Below are 12,895 nucleotides of genomic sequence, written 5' to 3'. Positions count from 1 at the left end.
ACTTGGAACAAAACATCACCATTATATCCACACACCACAGATGCTCGATGGTGATTTGAAAGGAGTTTTGAACAGGACCTCTTTGGAACACAGGCCTCCTCCACTTGAAACAAAACATTACCATTATATCCTCACACCACAGATGCTCGATGGTGATTTGAAAGGAGTTTTTAACAGGACCTCTTTGGAACACAGGCCTCCTCCTCCACTTGGAACAAAACATCACCATTATATCCACACACCACAGATGCTTGATGGTGATTTGAAAGGAGTTTTGAACAGGACCTCTTTGGAACACAGGCCTCCTCCTCCACTTGGAACAAAACATCACCATTATATCCACACACCACAGATGCTTGATGGTGATTTGAAAGGAGTTTTGAACAGGACCTCTTTGGAACACAGGCCTCCTCCACCCCTTGGAACAAAAGATCCATCGTCCCTGGGTGGGCTCGAACCACCATCCTTTCGGTTAACAGCCGAACGCGCTAACCAATTGCGCCACAGAGACCGGCGGCAAGTCAGCCACTGGGTCAGGTTATAAAAAAGCACAATTGGACGTTTCCGGCAAAGACAAACTAGTTTTCCACTAGCGTAATGTGTACAGCGCGCTGAAAACCGAAACCACCTGTTGGGAAGAGAGATAGCTAATAGATACGCCCAACGTGGGGCTCGAAACCCACGACCCTGAGATTAAGAGTCTCATGCTCTACCGACTGAGCTAGCCGGGCAGGTGCAGGGCTTTGCTTCGGGCTGGTCGCAGATTTTAATGGAGCCTCATATTTTGCGAATCGATTGGCCTCATGTCTGAGAGCCTGATAGGTTACAAGTTACTGGTGGCCTCCTTTTATGACCAAAACCCCCATTCGATCACAGTCAAAAGTTGGAAATGGGTATTTGAAAGGTGGTGATTTGAAAGGAGTTTTGAACAGGACCTCACTGGAACACAGTAGGGCATCGAGGAGGCCTCGATGGTGATTTAAAAGGAATTTTGAACAGGACCTCTTTGGAACACAGGCCTCCTCCAAACTTGGAACAAAACATGATCATTCCATCCACACACCACAGATGCTCGATGGGGATTTAAAAGGAGTTTTGAACAGGACCTCAATGGAACACAGGCCTCCTCCTCCACTTGGAACAAAACATCACCATTATATCCTCACACCACAGATGCTCGATGGTGATTTGAAAGGAGTTTTGAACAGGACCTCTTTGGAACACAGGCCTCCTCCTCCACTTGGAACAAAACATCCATCGTCCCTGGGTGGGCTCGAACCACCATCCTTTTGGTTAACAGCCGAACGCGCTAACCAATTGCGCCACAGAAACGGCGGCAAGTCAGCCACTGGGTCTGGTTATAAAAAAGGACAATTGGACGTTTCCGGCAAAGACAAACTAGTTTTCCACTAGCGTAATGTGTACAGCGCGCTGAAAACCGAAACCACCTGTTGGGAAGAGAGATAGCTAATAGATACGCCCAACAAGGGGCTCGAACCCACGACCCTGAGATTAAGAGTCTCATGCTCTACCGACTGAGCTAGCCGGGCGGGTGCAGGGCATTGCTTCGGGCTGGTCGCAGATTTTAACGGAGCCTCACATTTTGCGAATCGATTGGCCTCATGTCTGAGAGCCTGATAGGTTACAAGTTACTGGTGGCCTCCTTATATGACCAAAACCCCCATTCGATCACAGTCGAAAGTTGGAAATGGGTATTTGAAAGGTGGTGATTTGAAAGGAGTTTTGAACAGGACCTCACTGGAACACAGTAGGGCATCGAGGAGGCCTCGATGGTGATTTAAAAGGAATTTTGAACAGGACCTCTTTGGAACACAGGCCTCCTCCACACTTGGAACAAAACATGATCATTCCATCCACACACCACAGATGCTCGATGGGGATTTAAAAGGAGTTTTGAACAGGACCTCAATGGAACACAGTCCTCCTCTACCACTTGGAACAAAATATGATCATTCCATCCACACACCACAGATGCTCGATGGTGATTTGAAAGGAGTTTTGAACAGGACCTCAATGGAACACAGGCCTAGTCCTCCACTTGGAACAAAACATCACCATTATATCCACACACCACAGATGCTCGATGGTGATTTGAAAGGAGTTTTGAACAGGACCTCTTTGGAACACAGGCCTCCTCCTCCACTTGGAACAAAACATCACCATTATATCCACACACCACAGATGCTCGATGGTGATTTGAAAGGAGTTTTGAACAGGACCTCTTTGGAACACAGGCCTCCTCCACTTGAAACAAAACATTACCATTATATCCTCACACCACAGATGCTCGATGGTGATTTGAAAGGAGTTTTGAACAGGACCTCTTTGGAACACAGGCCTCCTCCTCCACTTGGAACAAAACATCACCATTATATCCACACACCACAGATGCTCGATGGTGATTTGAAAGGAGTTTTGAACAGGACCTCTTTGGAACACAGGCCTCCTCCACCCCTTGGAACAAAACATCCATCGTCCCTGGGTCGGCTCGAACCACCATCCTTTCGGTTAACAGCCGAACGCGCTAACCAATTGCGCCACAGAGACCGGCGGCAAGTCAGCCACTGGGTCTGGTTATAAAAAAGCACAATTGGACGTTTCCGGCAAAGACAAACTAGTTTTCCACTAGCGTAATGTGTACAGCGCGCTGAAAACCGAAACAACCTGTTGGGAATCGAGATAGCTAATAGATACGCCCAACATGGGGCTCGAACCCACGACCCTGAGATTAAGAGTCTCATGCTCTACCGACTGAGCTAGCCGGGCGGGTGCAGGGCATTGCTTCGGGCTGGTCGCAGATTTTAACGGAGCCTCACATTTTGCGAATCGATTGGCCTCATGTCTGAGAGCCTGATAGGTTACAAGTTACTGGTGGCCTCCTTATATGACCAAAACCCCCATTCGATCACAGTCGAAAGTTGGAAATGGGTATTTGAAAGGTGGTGATTTGAAAGGAGTTTTGAACAGGACCTCACTGGAACACAGTAGGGCATCGAGGAGGCCTCGATGGTGATTTAAAAGGAATTTTGAACAGGACCTCTTTGGAACACAGGCCTCCTCCACACTTGGAACAAAACATGATCATCCCATCCACACACCACAGATGCTCGATGGGGATTTAAAAGGAGTTTTGAACAGGACCTCAATGGAACACAGTCCTCCTCTACCACTTGGAACAAAACATGATCATTCCATCCACACACCACAGATGCTCGATGGTGATTTGAAAGGAGTTTTGAACAGGACCTCAATGGAACACAGGCCTCCTCCTCCACTTGGAACAAAACATCACCATTATATCCTCACACCACAGATGCTCGATGGTGATTTGAAAGGAGTTTTGAACAGGACCTCTTTGGAACACAGGCCTCCTCCTCCACTTGGAACAAAACATCACCATTATATCCACACACCACAGATGCTCGATGGTGATTTGAAAGGAGTTTTGAACAGGACCTCTTTGGAACACAGGCCTCCTCCACTTGAAACAAAACATTACCATTATATCCTCACACCACAGATGCTCGATGGTGATTTGAAAGGAGTTTTGAACAGGACCTCTTTGGAACACAGGCCTCCTCCTCCACTTGGAACAAAACATCACCATTATATCCACACACCACAGATGCTTGATGGTGATTTGAAAGGAGTTTTGAACAGGACCTCTTTGGAACACAGGCCTCCTCCTCCACTTGGAACAAAACATCACCATTATATCCACACACCACAGATGCTTGATGGTGATTTGAAAGGAGTTTTGAACAGGACCTCTTTGGAACACAGGCCTCCTCCACCCCTTGGAACAAAAGATCCATCGTCACTGGGTGGGCTCGAACCACCATCCTTTCGGTTAACAGCCGAACGCGCTAACCAATTGCGCCACAGAGACCGGCGGCAAGTCAGCCACTGGGTCAGGTTATAAAAAAGCACAATTGGACGTTTCCGGCAAAGACAAACTAGTTTTCCACTAGCGTAATGTGTACAGCGCGCTGAAAACCGAAACCACCTGTTGGGAAGAGAGATAGCTAATAGATACGCCCAACGTGGGGCTCGAAACCCACGACCCTGAGATTAAGAGTCTCATGCTCTACCGACTGAGCTAGCCGGGCAGGTGCAGGGCTTTGCTTCGGGCTGGTCGCAGATTTTAATGGAGCCTCATATTTTGCGAATCGATTGGCCTCATGTCTGAGAGCCTGATAGGTTACAAGTTACTGGTGGCCTCCTTTTATGACCAAAACCCCCATTCGATCACAGTCAAAAGTTGGAAATGGGTATTTGAAAGGTGGTGATTTGAAAGGAGTTTTGAACAGGACCTCACTGGAACACAGTAGGGCATCGAGGAGGCCTCGATGGTGATTTAAAAGGAATTTTGAACAGGACCTCTTTGGAACACAGGCCTCCTCCAAACTTGGAACAAAACATGATCATTCCATCCACACACCACAGATGCTCGATGGGGATTTAAAAGGAGTTTTGAACAGGACCTCAATGGAACACAGGCCTCCTCCTCCACTTGGAACAAAACATCACCATTATATCCTCACACCACAGATGCTCGATGGTGATTTGAAAGGAGTTTTGAACAGGACCTCTTTGGAACACAGGCCTCCTCCTCCACTTGGAACAAAACATCCATCGTCCCTGGGTGGGCTCGAACCACCATCCTTTCGGTTAACAGCCGAACGCGCTAACCAATTGCGCCACAGAAACGGCGGCAAGTCAACCACTGGGTCTGGTTATAAAAAAGGACAATTGGACGTTTCCGGCAAAGACAAACTAGTTTTCCACTAGCGTAATGTGTACAGCGCGCTGAAAACCGAAACCACCTGTTGGGAAGAGAGATAGCTAATAGATACGCCCAACATGGGTCTCGAACCCACGACCCTGAGATTAAGAGTCTCATGCTCTACCGACTGAGCTAGCCGGGCGGGTGCAGGGCATTGCTTCGGGCTGGTCGCAGATTTTAACGGAGCCTCACATTTTGCGAATCGATTGGCCTCATGTCTGAGAGCCTGATAGGTTACAAGTTACTGGTGGCCTCCTTATATGACCAAAACCCCCATTCGATCACAGTCGAAAGTTGGAAATGGGTATTTGAAAGGTGGTGATTTGAAAGGAGTTTTGAACAGGACCTCACTGGAACACAGTAGGGCATCGAGGAGGCCTCGATGGTGATTTAAAAGGAATTTTGAACAGGACCTCTTTGGAACACAGGCCTCCTCCACACTTGGAACAAAACATGATCATTCCATCCACACACCACAGATGCTCGATGGGGATTTAAAAGGAGTTTTGAACAGGACCTCAATGGAACACAGTCCTCCTCTACCACTTGGAACAAAATATGATCATTCCATCCACACACCACAGATGCTCGATGGTGATTTGAAAGGAGTTTTGAACAGGACCTCAATGGAACACAGGCCTAGTCCTCCACTTGGAACAAAACATCACCATTATATCCACACACCACAGATGCTCGATGGTGATTTGAAAGGAGTTTTGAACAGGACCTCTTTGGAACACAGGCCTCCTCCACTTGAAACAAAACATTACCATTATATCCTCACACCACAGATGCTCGATGGTGATTTGAAAGGAGTTTTGAACAGGACCTCTTTGGAACACAGGCCTCCTCCTCCACTTGGAACAAAACATCACCATTATATCCACACACCACAGATGCTCGATGGTGATTTGAAAGGAGTTTTGAACAGGACCTCTTTGGAACACAGGCCTCCTCCACCCCTTGGAACAAAACATCCATCGTCCCTGGGTCGGCTCGAACCACCATCCTTTCGGTTAACAGCCGAACGCGCTAACCAATTGCGCCACAGAGACCGGCGGCAAGTCAGCCACTGGGTCTGGTTATAAAAAAGCACAATTGGACGTTTCCGGCAAAGACAAACTAGTTTTCCACTAGCGTAATGTGTACAGCGCGCTGAAAACCGAAACCACCTGTTGGGAAGAGAGATAGCTAATAGATACGCCCAACGTGGGGCTCGAACCCACGACCCTGAGATTAAGAGTCTCATGCTCTACCGACTGAGCTAGCCGGGCGGGTGCAGGGCTTTGCTTCGGGCTGGTCGCAGATTTTAATGGAGCCTCATATTTTGCGAATCGATTGGCCTCATGTCTGAGAGCCTGATAGGTTACAAGTTACTGGTGGCCTCCTTTTATGACCAAAACCCCCATTCGATCACAGTCAAAAGTTGGAAATGGGTATTTGAAAGGTGGTGATTTGAAAGGAGTTTTGAACAGGACCTCACTGGAACACAGTAGGGCATCGAGGAGGCCTCGATGGTGATTTAAAAGGAATTTTGAACAGAACCTCTTTGGAACACAGGCCTCCTCCTCCACTTGGAACAAAACATCACCATTATATCCACACACCACAGATGCTCGATGGTGATTTGAAAGGAGTTTTCAACAGGACCTCTTTGGAACACAGTCCTCCTCTACCACTTGGAACAAAACATCCACCGTCCCTGGGTGGGCTCGAACCGCCACCCTTTCGGTTAACAGCCGAACGCGCTAACCAATGCGCCACAGAGACCGCATTGGTTGGAAATTGGAAAATTGTCAAAAGTTGGAAATGGGTATTTGAAAGGTGGTGATTTGAAAGGAGTTTTGAACAGGACCTCACTGGAACACAGTAGGGCATCGAGGAGGCCTCGATGGTGATTTAAAAGGAATTTTGAACAGGACCTCTTTGGAACACAGGCCTCCTCCACACTTGGAACAAAACATGATCATTCCATCCACACACCACAGATGCTCGATGGGGATTTAAAAGGAGTTTTGAACAGGACCTCAATGGAACACAGTCCTCCTCTACCACTTGGAACAAAATATGATCATTCCATCCACACACCACAGATGCTCGATGGTGATTTGAAAGGAGTTTTGAACAGGACCTCAATGGAACACAGGCCTAGTCCTCCACTTGGAACAAAACATCACCATTATATCCACACACCACAGATGCTCGATGGTGATTTGAAAGGAGTTTTGAACAGGACCTCTTTGGAACACAGGCCTCCTCCTCCACTTGGAACAAAACATCACCATTATATCCACACACCACAGATGCTCGATGGTGATTTGAAAGGAGTTTTGAACAGGACCTCTTTGGAACACAGGCCTCCTCCACTTGAAACAAAACATTACCATTATATCCTCACACCACAGATGCTCGATGGTGATTTGAAAGGAGTTTTGAACAGGACCTCTTTGGAACACAGGCCTCCTCCTCCACTTGGAACAAAACATCACCATTATATCCACACACCACAGATGCTCGATGGTGATTTGAAAGGAGTTTTGAACAGGACCTCTTTGGAACACAGGCCTCCTCCACCCCTTGGAACAAAACATCCATCGTCCCTGGGTCGGCTCGAACCACCATCCTTTCGGTTAACAGCCGAACGCGCTAACCAATTGCGCCACAGAGACCGGCGGCAAGTCAGCCACTGGGTCTGGTTATAAAAAAGCACAATTGGACGTTTCCGGCAAAGACAAACTAGTTTTCCACTAGCGTAATGTGTACAGCGCGCTGAAAACCGAAACCACCTGTTGGGAAGAGAGATAGCTAATAGATACGCCCAACGTGGGGCTCGAACCCACGACCCTGAGATTAAGAGTCTCATGCTCTACCGACTGAGCTAGCCGGGCGGGTGCAGGGCTTTGCTTCGGGCTGGTCGCAGATTTTAATGGAGCCTCATATTTTGCGAATCGATTGGCCTCATGTCTGAGAGCCTGATAGGTTACAAGTTACTGGTGGCCTCCTTTTATGACCAAAACCCCCATTCGATCACAGTCAAAAGTTGGAAATGGGTATTTGAAAGGTGGTGATTTGAAAGGAGTTTTGAACAGGACCTCACTGGAACACAGTAGGGCATCGAGGAGGCCTCGATGGTGATTTAAAAGGAATTTTGAACAGAACCTCTTTGGAACACAGGCCTCCTCCACACTTGGAACAAAACATGATCATTCCATCCACACACCACAGATGCTCGATGGGGATTTAAAAGGAGTTTTGAACAGGACCTCAATGGAACACAGTCCTCCTCTACCACTTGGAACAAAACATGATCATTCCATCCACACACCACAGATGCTCGATGGTGATTTGAAAGGAGTTTTGAACAGGACCTCTTTGGAACACAGGCCTCCTCCTCCACTTGGAACAAAACATTACCATTATATCCTCACACCACAGATGCTCGATGGTGATTTGAAAGGAGTTTTGAACAGGACCTCTTTGGAACACAGGCCTCCTCCTCCACTTGGAACAAAACATCACCATTATATCCACACACCACAGATGCTCGATGGTGATTTGAAAGGAGTTTTGAACAGGACCTCTTTGGAACACAGGCCTCCTCCACCCCTTGGAACAAAACATCCATCGTCCCTGGGTGGGCTCGAACCACCATCCTTTCGGTTAACAGCCGAACGCGCTAACCAATTGCGCCACAGAGACCGGCGGCAAGTCAGCCACTGGGTCTGGTTATAAAAAAGGACAATTGGACGTTTCCGGCAAAGACAAACTAGTTTTTCACTAGCGTAATGTGTACAGCGCGCTGAAAACCGAAACCACCTGTTGGGAAGAGAGATAGCTAATAGATACGCCCAACATGGGGCTCGAACCCACGACCCTGAGATTAAGAGTCTCATGCTCTACCGACTGAGCTAGCCGGGCGGGAGCAGGGCATTGCTTCGGGCTGGTCGCAGATTTTAACGGAGCCTCACATTTTGCGAATCGATTGGCCTCATGTCTGAGAGCCTGATAGGTTACAAGTTACTGGTGGCCTCCTTATATGACCAAAACCCCCATTCGATCACAGTCGAAAGTTGGAAATGGGTATTTGAAAGGTGGTGATTTGAAAGGAGTTTTGAACAGGACCTCACTGGAACACAGTAGGGCATCGAGGAGGCCTCGATGGTGATTTAAAAGGAATTTTGAACAGGACCTCTTTGGAACACAGGCCTCCTCCACACTTGGAACAAAACATGATCATCCCATCCACACACCACAGATGCTCGATGGGGATTTAAAAGGAGTTTTGAACAGGACCTCAATGGAACACAGTCCTCCTCTACCACTTGGAACAAAACATGATCATTCCATCAACACACCACAGATGCTCGATGGTGATTTGAAAGAAGTTTTGAACAGGACCTCAATGGAACACAGGCCTCCTCCTTCACTTGGAACAAAACATCACCATTATATCCTCACACCACAGATGCTCGATAGTGATTTGAAAGGAGTTTTGAACAGGACCTCTTTGGAACACAGGCCTCCTCCTCCACTTGGAACAAAACATCACCATTATATCCACACACCACAGATGCTCGATGGGTATTTGAAAGGAGTTTTGAACAGGACCTCTTTGGAACACAGGCCTCCTCCACTTGAAACAAAACATTACCATTATATCCTCACACCACAGATGCTCGATGGTGATTTGAAAGGAGTTTTGAACAGGACCTCTTTGGAACACAGGCCTCCTCCTCCACTTGGAACAAAACATCACCATTATATCCACACACCACAGATGCTTGATGGTGATTTGAAAGGAGTTTTGAACAGGACCTCTTTGGAACACAGGCCTCCTCCTCCACTTGGAACAAAACATCACCATTATATCCACACACCACAGATGCTCGATGGTGATTTGAAAGGAGTTTTGAACAGGACCTCTTTGGAACACAGGCCTCCTCCACCCCTTGGAACAAAAGATCCATCGTCCCTGGGTGGGCTCGAATCACCATCCTTTCGGTTAACAGCCGAACGCGCTAACCAATTGCGCCACAGAGACCGGCGGCAAGTCAGCCACTGGGTCAGGTTATAAAAAAGCACAATTGGACGTTTCCGGCAAAGACAAACTAGTTTTCCACTAGCGTAATGTGTACAGCGCGCTGAAAACCGAGACCACCTGTTGGGAAGAGAGATAGCTAATAGATACGCCCAACGTGGGGCTCGAATCCACGACCCTGAGATTAAGAGTCTCATGCTCTACCGACTGAGCTAGCCGGGCGGGTGCAGGGCTTTGCTTCGGGCTGGTCGCAGATTTTAACGGAGCCTCATATTTTGCGAATCGATTGGCCTCATGTCTGAGAGCCTGATAGGTTACAAGTTACTGGTGGCCTTGTTTTATGACCAAAACCCCCATTCGATCACAGTCGAAAGTTGGAAATGGGTATTTGAAAGGTGGTGATTTGAAAGGAGTTTTGAACAGGACCTCACTGGAACACAGTAGGGCATCGAGGAGTTCTCGATGGTGATTTAAAAGGAATTTTGAACAGGACCTCTTTGGAACACAGGCCTCCTCCACACTTGGAACAAAACATGATCATTCCATCCACACACCACAGATGCTCGATGGGGATTTAAAAGGAGTTTTGAACAGGACCTCAATGGAACACAGTCCTCCTCTACCACTTGGAACAAAATATGATCATTCCATCCACACACCACAGATGCTCGATGGTGATTTGAAAGGAGTTTTGAACAGGACCTCAATGGAACACAGGCCTAGTCCTCCACTTGGAACAAAACATCACCATTATATCCACACACCACAGATGCTCGATGGTGATTTGAAAGGAGTTTTGAACAGGACCTCAATGGAACACAGGCCTCCTCCTCCACTTGGAACAAAACATCACCATTATATCCTCACACCACAGATGCTCGATGGTGATTTGAAAGGAGTTTTGAACAGGACCTCTTTGGAACACAGGCCTCCTCCTCTACTTGGAACAAAACATTACCATTATATCCTCACACCACAGATGCTCGATGGTGATTTGAAAGGAGTTTTGAACAGGACCTCTTTGGAACACAGGCCTCCTCCTCCACTTGGAACAAAACATCACCATTATATCCACACACCACAGATGCTCGATGGTGATTTGAAAGGAGTTTTCAACAGGACCTCTTTGGAACACAGAACTCCTCCACCCCTTGGAACAAAACATCCACCGTCCCTGGGTGGGCTCGAACCACCACCCTTTCGGTTAACAGCCGAACGCGCTAACCAATTGCGCCACAGAGACCGGCGGCAAGTCAGCCACTGGGTCAGGTTATAAAAAAGCACAATTGGACGTTTCCGGCAAAGACAAACTAGTTTTCCACTAGCGTAATGTGTGCAGCGCGCTGAAAACCGAGACCACCTGTTGGGAAGAGAGATAGCTAATAGATACGCCCAACGTGGGGCTCGAACCCACGACCCTGAGATTAAGAGTCTCATGCTCTACCGACTGAGCTAGCCGGGGCGGGTGCAGGGATTTGCTTCGGGCTGGTCGCAGATTTTAACGGAGCCTCATATTTTGCGAATCGATTGGCCTCATGTCTGAGAGCCTGATAGGTTACAAGTTACTGGTGGCCTTCTTTTATGACCAAAACCCCCATTCGATCACAGTCGAAAGTTGGAAATGGGTATTTGAAAGGTGGTGATTTGAAAGGAGTTTTGAACAGGACCTCACTGGAACACAGTAGGGCATCGAGGAGGCCTCGATGGTGATTTAAAAGGAATTTTGAACAGGACCTCTTTGGAACACAGGCCTCCTCCACAGTTGGAACAAAACATGATCATTCCATCCACACACCACAGATGCTCGATGGGGATTTAAAAGGAGTTTTGAACAGGACCTCAATGGAACACAGTCCTCCTCTACCACTTGGAACAAAATATGATCATTCCATCCACACACCACAGATGCTCGATGGTGATTTGAAAGGAGTTTTGAACAGGACCTCAATGGAACACAGGCCTAGTCCTCCACTTGGAACAAAACATCACCATTATATCCACACACCACAGATGCTCGATGGTGATTTGAAAGGAGTTTTGAACAGGACCTCAATGGAACACAGGCCTCCTCCTCCACTTGGAACAAAACATCACCATTATATCCTCACACCACAGATGCTCGATGGTGATTTGAAAGGAGTTTTGAACAGGACCTCTTTGGAACACAGGCCTCCTCCTCTACTTGGAACAAAACATTACCATTATATCCTCACACCACAGATGCTCGATGGTGATTTGAAAGGAGTTTTGAACAGGACCTCTTTGGAACACAGGCCTCCTCCTCCACTTGGAACAAAACATCACCATTATATCCACACACCACAGATGCTCGATGGTGATTTGAAAGGAGTTTTCAACAGGACCTCTTTGGAACACAGAACTCCTCCACCCCTTGGAACAAAACATCCACCGTCCCTGGGTGGGCTCGAACCACCACCCTTTCGGTTAACAGCCGAACGCGCTAACCAATTGCGCCACAGAGACCGGCGGCAAGTCAGCCACTGGGTCAGGTTATAAAAAAGCACAATTGGACGTTTCCGGCAAAGACAAACTAGTTTTCCACTAGCGTAATGTGTGCAGCGCGCTGAAAACCGAGACCACCTGTTGGGAAGAGAGATAGCTAATAGATACGCCCAACGTGGGGCTCGAACCCACGACCCTGAGATTAAGAGTCTCATGCTCTACCGACTGAGCTAGCCGGGGCGGGTGCAGGGATTTGCTTCGGGCTGGTCGCAGATTTTAACGGAGCCTCATATTTTGCGAATCGATTGGCCTCATGTCTGAGAGCCTGATAGGTTACAAGTTACTGGTGGCCTTCTTTTATGACCAAAACCCCCATTCGATCACAGTCGAAAGTTGGAAATGGGTATTTGAAAGGTGGTGATTTGAAAGGAGTTTTGAACAGGACCTCACTGGAACACAGTAGGGCATCGAGGAGGCCTCGATGGTGATTTAAAAGGAATTTTGAACAGGACCTCTTTGGAACACAGGCCTCCTCCACAGTTGGAACAAAACATGATCATTCCATCCACACACCACAGATGCTCGAT

At 47.7% G+C, this 12,895-nt stretch overlaps 8 non-coding genes across 8 annotated transcripts; all 8 read right to left on the bottom strand.

The window, feature by feature from the left end:
* Window positions 1-437: 437 nt before the first annotated feature.
* trnan-guu (transfer RNA asparagine (anticodon GUU)) lies at window positions 438-511 on the bottom strand. The gene has a single exon. It is a non-coding gene; the product is annotated as a tRNA-Asn (tRNA).
* Window positions 512-3,836: 3,325 nt separating this feature from the next.
* trnan-guu (transfer RNA asparagine (anticodon GUU)) lies at window positions 3,837-3,910 on the bottom strand. The gene has a single exon. It is a non-coding gene; the product is annotated as a tRNA-Asn (tRNA).
* Window positions 3,911-4,657: 747 nt separating this feature from the next.
* Window positions 4,658-4,731, bottom strand: trnan-guu (transfer RNA asparagine (anticodon GUU)). The gene has a single exon. It is a non-coding gene; the product is annotated as a tRNA-Asn (tRNA).
* A 1,277-nt stretch (window positions 4,732-6,008) lies between these two features.
* Window positions 6,009-6,081, bottom strand: trnak-cuu (transfer RNA lysine (anticodon CUU)). Its single transcript has one exon. It is a non-coding gene; the product is annotated as a tRNA-Lys (tRNA).
* A 1,541-nt stretch (window positions 6,082-7,622) lies between these two features.
* On the bottom strand, window positions 7,623-7,695 carry trnak-cuu (transfer RNA lysine (anticodon CUU)). The gene has a single exon. It is a non-coding gene; the product is annotated as a tRNA-Lys (tRNA).
* A 737-nt stretch (window positions 7,696-8,432) lies between these two features.
* On the bottom strand, window positions 8,433-8,506 carry trnan-guu (transfer RNA asparagine (anticodon GUU)). Its single transcript has one exon. It is a non-coding gene; the product is annotated as a tRNA-Asn (tRNA).
* Window positions 8,507-11,014: 2,508 nt separating this feature from the next.
* On the bottom strand, window positions 11,015-11,088 carry trnan-guu (transfer RNA asparagine (anticodon GUU)). The gene has a single exon. It is a non-coding gene; the product is annotated as a tRNA-Asn (tRNA).
* A 1,167-nt stretch (window positions 11,089-12,255) lies between these two features.
* Window positions 12,256-12,329, bottom strand: trnan-guu (transfer RNA asparagine (anticodon GUU)). Its single transcript has one exon. It is a non-coding gene; the product is annotated as a tRNA-Asn (tRNA).
* Window positions 12,330-12,895: the final 566 nt, after the last annotated feature.

The sequence above is a fragment of the Rhinichthys klamathensis genome, unplaced genomic scaffold, assembly GCF_029890125.1.
Source record: "Rhinichthys klamathensis goyatoka isolate OS25496 unplaced genomic scaffold, OSU_Roscu_1.1 h1tg000001l_1, whole genome shotgun sequence".
NCBI classification, from domain to species: domain Eukaryota; kingdom Metazoa; phylum Chordata; class Actinopteri; order Cypriniformes; family Leuciscidae; genus Rhinichthys; species Rhinichthys klamathensis.
Note: the sequence above shows the minus strand (reverse complement) of the source record. Positions and strands in the feature narration are given on the sequence as shown.